Raw genomic sequence first — 10,903 nt, 5'->3', positions numbered from 1 at the left:
GCTGGGAGTGCTGCTGGTGGCGCAGTTGCTGATGGGGTGTCTGGTGGTGGCGTGCTTGCTGGTGGCCAGCTTTTGGAGGCTCTTCCATTGGAAGAAGGAGAGTCCAGTCAGCACCAGCCAAGCTCTGACCCTAAACCTGCTCGGAAAAAACGTGTGGAGAAGCCACGTAATCCTCGCTTCAATGACCAGGAAAATAGGGCTCTTGTCACTGGCATTCTGGAGCACTATGACAGTCTCTATGGACATTTAGTAGGTAAGTGTAACTTTACATTTATTATTCAAATACATGTGATCCTAGGTCATCTGAGTTTTGTTCATATGCAAATATGGGTACACAATATCTTTCTATGTTCATTAGTGTGGAAACACAGCTTTTTATCATGCCTTACAAGGACAAATAAACACAGGCGGTCAATTTGCCAGAACTGCATACAATATGAATGCAACCTTGCTTACATGTATAGGTTTAGTAGTGAATGCTCATGTGCTGCACATATTACACATAAAACAGCATGTTTGCTATCTCTTGGAACAGCTAGCAGTGTAGGAAACTGGTGCTTATATTATTATTAATTTACCTCATATCTTTTATATGTTTTTCAAGGGCGGACAAGTGCAGCAAGCAAAAAAGAAATGTGGGACACAATAGTCATTGGTGTCAATGCCTGTGGGAATAGTGTCAGGGACAAGTATCATTGTCGGAAAAGATTTGATGATATTAGGTCCAAATTGAAAAAGAAAATACAAGACCAACGCGTGCATGCTACTGGCACTGGAGGTGGGCCCACACCACAACGTCTCATATTGACTCCATTGGAGGAGCTGCTTCGGCCAAAATTACTTACCGTCATCGTGGAAGGCTTGGCTGGTGACCGTGACATTGGAATTTATCCGTCACAATTTCCAGCAGGTGATAAATATTACTGTACTAGGCGTGTCGTTGCTTACAGTTATTTTGCATATTTACACTGCTTTTTATACTGTCTTCACAATATAAGCATACCTGCATCTATATATGTATATGTCTGATTCTGTATATATATATCTCAAAATAGACATATATGTAGTAGTCCTACTAAAAGCAGTAACTAATATAGCACGTGCCATTGCGTGCTCATTTACATGTGAATTCCCAAAATGCAAAGCTGCAGTGGAAGCAATTGATGGTGGGCGAAGATGGGGAACAACAGGGTAGTACACATGTGTAACACATGTTCATGAGAAATTATTAGTAGCTACAGGTACAGAACAGAAATATGTATCATATTATTGTGTATTTTATTGATTTTACTCCGACAAACATGACATTACTGCCTATTTTAAGCATGCATCAAAGAAATTGCATGTAACGGCCTACAAACATCACTGGCACTAACACATCTATAGTTGCTTATGAAAAGGTCCATTTTTGCTTTATGTCATATACAGACAGCATAATGAGGCACACGTATCATATGTTATGTCATTGTTTTCATAACTTAAACACTGCAGATGACTACTTAGCTCATCTACCATTGTGTTAAAGCAGCTGCAATTAATATCTCATCACAGCATACACTTCAACAGAGGGGGTGGGGTTCAGCACACACATTAATTACAGCCTCATTTCACGGTCAACTTAGTTCACACCATTTGCACCTGTTTCAAGTAATTGAAAGGTGTGGCTGATTAGGCTTTTTGGGGAAGGGAATACCTTTCTTACAACCTGAATAGCACAACTGAAGTTAATCACACTCATTTGAAAGCTTAACTCTAGCTACTAAATGCCCCAACAACTCATTACTTATCAAAGCGTACGTCACACATTAGTTCACTCATATCTATAGTTGAACTACTATGAAAGACACATTATCACACACTGCATGTGTTGTCTTGTTGAGTCACAGCCACATTCAGGTGTGCCACATCTTCGATTAATGTACCACACATATCCTCTACCAAAAACAACACTTTTTGCAATATGACCACCTTCATGATAACCATTGTGAATGGTCATCTCATGATAGTTATGTACATTATGATACTGATATCACTACACAACATATGATTTTTATGTACTCATTTAATCTATTTATCCTCACGCATTACTGCAGAAACATAGTATGTTGTATGTTAGGGAACTCAAAAATTCTAAGTACACAGGCATGTACAGTGTTATTACAACTATTTATGTTCACTTTCACACACATTTTCGGTTAAGGAACTGATGTTGTTAGTTAATCATAAATACAGAACATACAATAAGTGTTTGTTCAATATTTACACATGTAAATGTAAAACTTATGTTATTGTTATATATAGTTGCCCCTGGAGGACATGTGTCACCTGAGATGGAACAAGTGTCTTCACCTGGGTCAGCCAGCTCAACACTACTAGAAGGTGAGTGTATCATTTGCTGGCCATATAATATGTGCTCTTCTATATGTTATGTTGTCATGTGCATTTTTTGTTTTGCACATCTTCTTTAAATAGGATTACTTAGTGTCAGTGAAAATTAAGTGTAAGGCAACATGTATTGTGTTAGTGATGTTAATTATCATGTAGGACTTCTGAGTTTAGAGCAACTTTTCATTCATTCATATTTCATACTGAGTCCAAACATTATTCGTAAGTCAAGGTAGTTTTTAATGTGAGGTTATAAAACGTATGCTAACATGTTAGGTGTTACTTAGGACACAGTACAATTACATAGTAACACAGCATACATTAACATGCCATTTAATAATGTGTACATTTCTTTTTAGAACATCATGGTGATGAGGATGATGAGTATGATGAGGATGACGCCACAGAAGAGACTGAAATACAATCATGTGACCATGAAGAGGTGCCAATAGAAACTGTTGTACCGCCAAATCGTCCATCAACTTCCACATACGATGCAATTGTAGCTTCAGAGGGAAAAATAGTGGACGCAGAAAATCGTCGCCATTCAGACATGATGACAGTGCTGGAAAGGATGATTGGACTGCAGGAAGAAACAGTATCACAATTGGCACATCTCCACAGAGTCTTCATTGAAGTGCCTAAACAGTTGCAAAAAATCAACACCTCATTCGAAGCATTAGTTGTTCAGCAAACACAAGCTAATTACTGGAGAATGACTAATGTACCACAATTCAACACCTCCCAGCCAGGATCTGTTCATGCAGGTCAGTTTTCACCACATTCATCTGATATTCATTCACCAGGCCCAAATGTTACCGGTCAAGTAGCAGACATTGCTGTGCAGGTTCCTGATGACATCCTACCGCTGCCATCTGTACAAATTCAGCAGCAGACACCTACAAAGGAGGCGACAAAAACAAAACAAGACACACATGAAACAGACCAACCATCACTTGTGCAGTGTCTACCAACTTGCTCACATGTGTCACTGGGCACAAGCCCTGTCCGTGAACAGTCACTACCCAAAAGCCCTGTAGGTGAGTCGCTGCCCAAAAGCCCTGTAGGTGAATCGCTGCCCAAAAGCCCTGTAGGTGAGTCGCTGCCCAAAAGCCCTGTAGGTGAATCGCTGCCCAAAAGCCCTGTAGGTGAATCGCTGCCCAAAAGCCCTGTAGGTGAATCACTGCCCAAAAGCCCTGTAGGTGAGTCACTGGCCACAAGCCCCGTAGGTGAACAGTCACTGGCCACAAGCCCTGCCCGTGAAGTGCCAGAGGCCACTCAAAGTGGCTCTGTTGTGCCTAAAGTTGGTGGCAAAAGAAAAAGGAAAATTCAAGAGACAACAAGCAGGCCTGTTACTCGCTCGCAAAAGGAACAAAAAAAATAAATGTTATAATTCAGAAAATATGTCTTTGGCCTTGTTTTGTTGACTTCAGATTATCTAATTACTATTGTATGTATGCTGAAGACTGTGTTGTTTCCAAACTTTCAACTATGTTCTTGTACACGTGAAGTTTTGGAAATGTTAACACTCATAATTAATTGTGTTATAAATATTTATGTTGTAATCGTCTGTTCAGTAATGGTCCACCAGGAGCCAGTTGCTAAGTTTAGAGAAGCTGCCATTGACTTTGCAGCAAAACATTGCATTTGGGTGTGTTAATTGATGTAAGAATTGCATATGCATATTAGTCACATGCAATTATTAAAACACCTAAGTAAGTGCAAACATCTTTCTTGTACGTGTACAGCAGGATTATGTGTAAATTATTACTTACCTTTGCCTTGCTTGGCCATTGTAATTTTGTCCTTTAATCAGTTGTGTGTTCGTTTCTATAACATCTCAGAATGTATAATAATATATATATACACACACACACACACACACACACACACACACACTGAGTGAGTGTGAGTGTGAGTGTGTGAGTGTGTATATATATATGTATATGTGTGTATGTATATATATATATATATATATATATATATATATATATATATATATATATATATATATATAGTACTATATATATATATATATATATATATATATATATATATATATATATATATATATATAGTACTATATAAACTGGTATACACAAACTAATACACTTCATGCTTCCTTGTGAAAACACTATTTTAATAATACAGGCCTAATGTTTGAGAAATATCCTAAGTATGAGACTCTAACAGTATTGTGCTTAAACAAATGTTTATTACTTAATTCAATCATGTTTCTCACCATTTAAATAGGTTTCATACAAGGTATACTTAATGCCATCAATGTTGTGTGTACTCCTGCAAAATAAAAAAAAATAAAATATTATATATAAATATATATATATTTTTATAAGAGATATATTTTATATATATATATATATATATATATATATATATATATATATATATATATATATATATATATATATATATATAGTACTATATAAACTGGTATACACAAACTAATACACTTCATGCTTCCTTGTGAAAACACTATTTTAATAATACAGGCCTAATGTTTGAGAAATATCCTAAGTATGAGACTCTAACAGTATTGTGCTTAAACAAATGTTTATTACTTAATTCAATCATGTTTCTCACCATTTAAATAGGTTTCATACAAGGTATACTTAATGCCATCAATGTTGTGTGTACTCCTGCAAAATAAAAAAAAATAAAATATTATATATAAATATATATATATTTTTATAAGAGATATATTTATATATATATATATATATATATATATATATATATATATATATATATATATATATATATATATATATATATATATATATATATACACACGTATTTAAACTCATGCAGGCAGGGAGTTAACCAGACTTTCACATACACACAGAAATGTAAGCGGGGAAAAAACATTTCTTTTTGCAGGTGTGTTTTTACTGATATGCCTGGCTAAGAAATATTTTCACACACTGGTCTTTGTTAGTTTTCAAAAAAACACTATGTGAACGCATTCACAGTCTAGGGATGTTTTTCACAAACGAGATAAAAGAAGGAGAAATGTTTCTCCCACAGTCCCATATCACGAACCACAACTGTTAACCCAATTAGACAAACAAATCCAATTGGCGTTTGAAATAAGGAGTCAAAGTAGTTACTTTTGTTGACCTTGACAAGGAAAAACAGGAGTTTGTTAGCCATTCAGCACATTCATTTTGATGAGCAAATAACACAGACCTGCACACAGCTTTTGTGCTACTCAGACATGGCTGATGAATTCGTTAACAATATTAATCCCCTTTTAGGGTATAAGTACATGATCTGTGAAGCCATCTTGAACAGTCGCGGACAGAAAGCAAGCACACGCCAAATCGATGATTTCATTCGAGCAAAATATCCTTATTACCAAGACCGTAAGCATGCACGGAATTTTAATTCCTCAATAAGATTCACTTTATCAAGTAATGACTTTTTTGAACGTGACCAGGATAAGCTACAACACACCTATGGTTTCTGGAAGATTGCCCCGGAAAAACAATTTATCCTGAAAGACGGCACTTATATTGTCGTGAAAGGCATATTTATTCCTAATGGCAATAGCAATGTATCCGCTACTACTGATCCGTTTGAATCGATACGTGCTGCAATATCTGCAGCCTCCATTCCTGAAACCCACATTGTACAAGAACAAAAGTACTATGATTATGTACCAAGCCTTTCAGCTGAAAATGCATTGGAATGGGAACCGGAAGAAATGAACCTACCTCCCGACCAATTATTTGAAGAAAGCAGTGGCGATTCCTATGAGCGCATCCTGGAGGAGATATGTGCCATACTGGATTCAGCGGTTGGGTTAAGCGTGGATGAAAATGGCTTGCATTTCTGGAGCGACCAGTTGCAGCCAGGCGAAGAGTTAATTCTAGAAGAATGGTAAATATAACAATCGTTATGCGTTGACTCTGCGTTTAAATTTTTTTTTTTTTTGTAACCACCATTTTCACTTTTAATGCGTGGATACAGCGTAACATTGCAGACTGCATAACATGTAGCGATCACAAACAAATTGTTTCCTAATACAATATAGTAGGACCTGAAAGAGTAGTACACATTGCTGACGGAATAAATATACGTACTTTCCTATCCCTTTAAACATATTAGCAACATTTTACCATTACTCTAACACATACCTGTTTTGTTATCATGCAACATCTACAACATTGAAAACCGGGTCCACCACGTATGACGTGGGACCCTTGTCATGGGCCAAGGCGTCCTTAAAAAGGATTAGTGATGTAAGTCCCGCCCCCAAGCGACGTGCGCGCCTCAAAGCCTATTGGCTGTCATGTTTTGTTATAGTAACGGTAACTGCAGTGTGTGATGCGTGCGGCTCAGTGTTTGTAGGCGTACCCTGGGCGTTAGCCGAATGTTAATTGAGTGGGAGGAGTGTTAGCGTGCGTTTCACGCTGGCTTAACATGACGTCACACGTATTGCATTTGCGCATTGTGTTATCGGCCGTGCTTTCTGTTCAAACACGTCTGTTTAAAAAGAATACAGATGTACTCGTTTAGAACGAATGTAGTTTCGTCTTCATTGTATTTGAAATAAAGATGTTATGTTTACTGGTATTTTCAACATGTATTGAACGCACAACGTACGCTTTGTTTTGCGCATGCGCTAACAGTTAGTGGAGCCAAGCGTGAAGTGCGTGCGCACACAAAGATGTGCGCGCACATCTTTCAGTATACAGGCAACGTTCACTTCTTATACATAGTTATGCCTGCTACAAATTTAAAGAAACATTACATACTGATGAACAGTTTTACTTCTAACATATAAGTGAGTGACGTGTGTATCTACACAATCATATAGAGCTGCGTAACGCGTTGTCACGGATGCATATCTAGTAAGGTGCCATCTTTGACCATCATGTGTTTGCTGTATTTCAGAGATGTCGGGGAAGATACAATCGGATCAATGTATGATTTCAGAAGAGTCTACCTTTATATGAGATGATTGTGAGGAGGAGCCACCGACTACTATACTACATATGGAACTAATTTTATATTGCTTGCAGCACTTATTAACAAACAATTAAAAATGTGATACCCTTATGCCTATATTGCATAAGCACTTAATTAACATAATGATGTTGCAAAAGAGTGCCTCATGAATTTTTATTGAGTGTTCTTTAATGACTACTAACATTTTATGACATGGTGTGTTTTATATATAACAACCATTCCCACTCTGCTAACACATTTGTGTATTCTAATATGTAATGGAACGTATGACTGTCGAAACTATGTATCAATAATAATAATAATATGAGCATGTTCATGTATAGGGCTGCTAGTTGTACGCAGCGATTTACAGACACATGTTTCAGCCTGAGGTCCCTGGCCCGTGGAACGTACAAATGTTTTTTTGCCGCATGAGGCACAGGGAGATAAAGTGACTTGGCCAAGGTCACAAGGAGCCCACACCGGGAATTGAACCAGACTCCCCTGCTTCAAACTATCAGTGCCAGTGTGTGTCTTTACTCACTGAGCCACTCCTTCTCCCAATGTAAAGGACACTTACAACCAAGTAGCCATTTATTTTTAAAATCTCTTGTTACATGGGTATGTAGATAAAATGGTTTGGGACTGTAGCAAATAATGTTACTGGCCAGATGTTATGGTCCCCTCCAATGCATGATGTTCTGAATATGACATCACCATCATGTTATGAAGTACGTTTCTGTGTATATTTCATTAACCTAACTAACTATAGTTTACTGTGTTTATTAATCGTTTAGAAATACATAGTATAGTCAATATGATGATATAAGCTACCATAATAAAGCTGGTGTTATCATTTGTCGGTGTTATACATGGATCCTACACCAATTGATAGAGACACAAACAGTTGTCTTAAAAAGTGTGTCTATGCTAGTGATGAATGTGCTCCCGTAAGTAAACAAATAAGTACAGTTATCCCCTTTTCTCCAACCACCTCTATATTACATTAATGGAAATTATAAGGAAACATACATAAAATGTGATGAAATGTGAGTAATCATTTTGTAATACAATGCACATGAAAGCTCAAGAGTAGCTAAATGCATATACATGATACAGAAAGTACATATATGTAACATTTGTGTTTAAACCAATATGTTGGGTTTTTAGTTCCAATAATTATAGGAAGATTGAGGTAGCCACATCTTATGAGAGATGTCAGCAAATATACATACCATGATCAGTCATACTGGAGATATACCTATAATGCAAAGGAACAATATATAAATTGCAAACATTGACATGCCATCTTCAGTACCGTAAACAACACAGCAAAGTGTGTATTTGGTGTTAAATGTACAACACCATGTATATTTCATGACATTCAAAATGTAAATCAGCCTGGTGTACACATCATATGGATGTACATGTTACACTGCACCAATAACATTGTATGTAAGCATACTAGAAGCATGAATGATTATGGGCATAATATGTGTTTTGTCTTAGCATAAGGAATAACACAATGCTAAAATATTATTGCTTTGTTACCCAAGTTGTATTCACATACACACAACTAAAGTACAATTGAAGAGGGATTATATAACCTGTGCAACAATAACATACCGGTGCCACATCCCTTTGTGCACACAGCAGAGAAAAGAAAGGTGTGCAACCCATATTCATCTGTGTCCTAACAGAAGGTTATATAAAGAAACATTATTGTTAATATAACATAATTAAACTATAAAAGTAGTACTAGGAACATATGAGTTTGTACTTACAAGAAAAAAATGAATTGATGAGATTCTGTCGTGTCTGGCCACCACTGGCTGTTTGTTCATTTTCAGCAGCTACATGGGTGGGATGCTCGTCTACCAAAGCCTCAGCTAGGTCTGACTGTACATTGTGCCTGAGTGCAACATTGTGCAAAATGCAACAGGCAAGGATAATATCAGACACTTTTTGAGGCTTGTATAGAAGAGCCCCACCAGTTCTGTCCAGACACCTAAACCTGGTCTTGAGTAGGCCAAATGTCCTCTCTATAACAGATCTTGTAGATATATGGGCTGCATTGTACCTGTCCTCTGCTTCAGTTTGAGGGTTTAGCACCGGAGTCAAGAGCCACGGCCTAATTCCGTATCCTGAGTCACCTATAATGAATGGAGCACACATAAGCTGACATTAGTGATCAAATTGTACAATGCCAACATTCCTAAATCAACATGTGTTTTGTGTTAGAACATGTAAATATGTACTCACCCAGCAGCCAACCAGGTTCAAAATGTCCCTCTTCGAACGCATGGAAGACTGAAGAGTTCCTCAGGATAGAGGAATCGTGACTGGAACCAGGGAATTTGGGTACCACATGCATTATCCTCATCGTCGCATCACATACCACCTGTACATTGAGTGAATGGTAGTGCTTCCGATTGCGGTACACATGCTCACTCTGACTAGGTGCAATCAAAGCAACATGTGTGCAATCGATTGCACCCAGCACAGATGGTATCCCTGCTATATTATAAAAGCCAGTCCTGACTTCCAGCCACTCTGTTGCCTCTGTAGGAAAATGAATATAATTCCTAGCGCGTCTATTGAGTGCATAGAGAAACTGGGTCAAGGCCCGCGAGAATGTAGATTGCGAGACCCCGCCCACTATGCCCACAGTTGTCTGGTATGACGCGGAAGCAAGATAATGTAATGAGCACAGCATTTTAACAAGCCCAGGGACTGCACGACCTCTGGCTGTGAAAAAATCTAAATCCCCCCTTATCTCCTGATAAAGAGCTAAGATTGCTGCTGAACTCAAACGATAGCGACTTACAATCTCCTCCTCACTCATCCCATCTAACAGGGTTCTCTCCCTGTACAGACGCGGACGAGGCACAAGTTGTCTCCTCTGTCTTCTCCTCTGATCTCCTGTCCCTCTACCTGTCCCTCGGCCTGTCCCTCTCCCTGTCCCTGTCGTATCCGCGTCACTGTCACTGTCCCTCGGTGTGTCCCTACCTTGCCCTATATCATTCTCTTGATCAGCAAGCATGTCATAGAAAAGAATGTTCCTGCGTCTCCTAAACATTCGCAACATTTTGAAATGAGTAGCTGTGAATGAGCAGGTAATGTGCGTCCTTTAAATAGGTATGTGATGATGTCAGGTGACATAGTAAAATGCAAGGTGTTACATTAACATAATAAAGTACTTCTGTGGCAAGCTGTGTGCACTTGTTGTTCTAAGTATTTGTTGTGTGTATTCTGCAGGGAATGATGATATTTGGCAATGATGTGACGTGAAGCTTTGTACAAAGATTGCTTGCAAATAAATAGTTGCATGTGCAATGCATGTAACACTTGTGAACGCAAGAGTCAGTCATGTAATGAGACAAAAAGGCTGAGATTGACGTGGGAAAAGTTTTGTGTAACATGTGTAATTATCCATGTTATTGTGACATGTTGGCAACAATGAATAGTCGTGTGCATATGCATGCATTTGTGTAAGGAGGATAGTTGGTATAGAATGAGTTTACAAGGTGTCCCAATGATGAATTAC

This window comes from Ascaphus truei, chromosome 4 (assembly GCF_040206685.1).
Source record: "Ascaphus truei isolate aAscTru1 chromosome 4, aAscTru1.hap1, whole genome shotgun sequence".
NCBI lineage: Eukaryota > Metazoa > Chordata > Amphibia > Anura > Ascaphidae > Ascaphus > Ascaphus truei.
Note: the sequence above shows the minus strand (reverse complement) of the source record.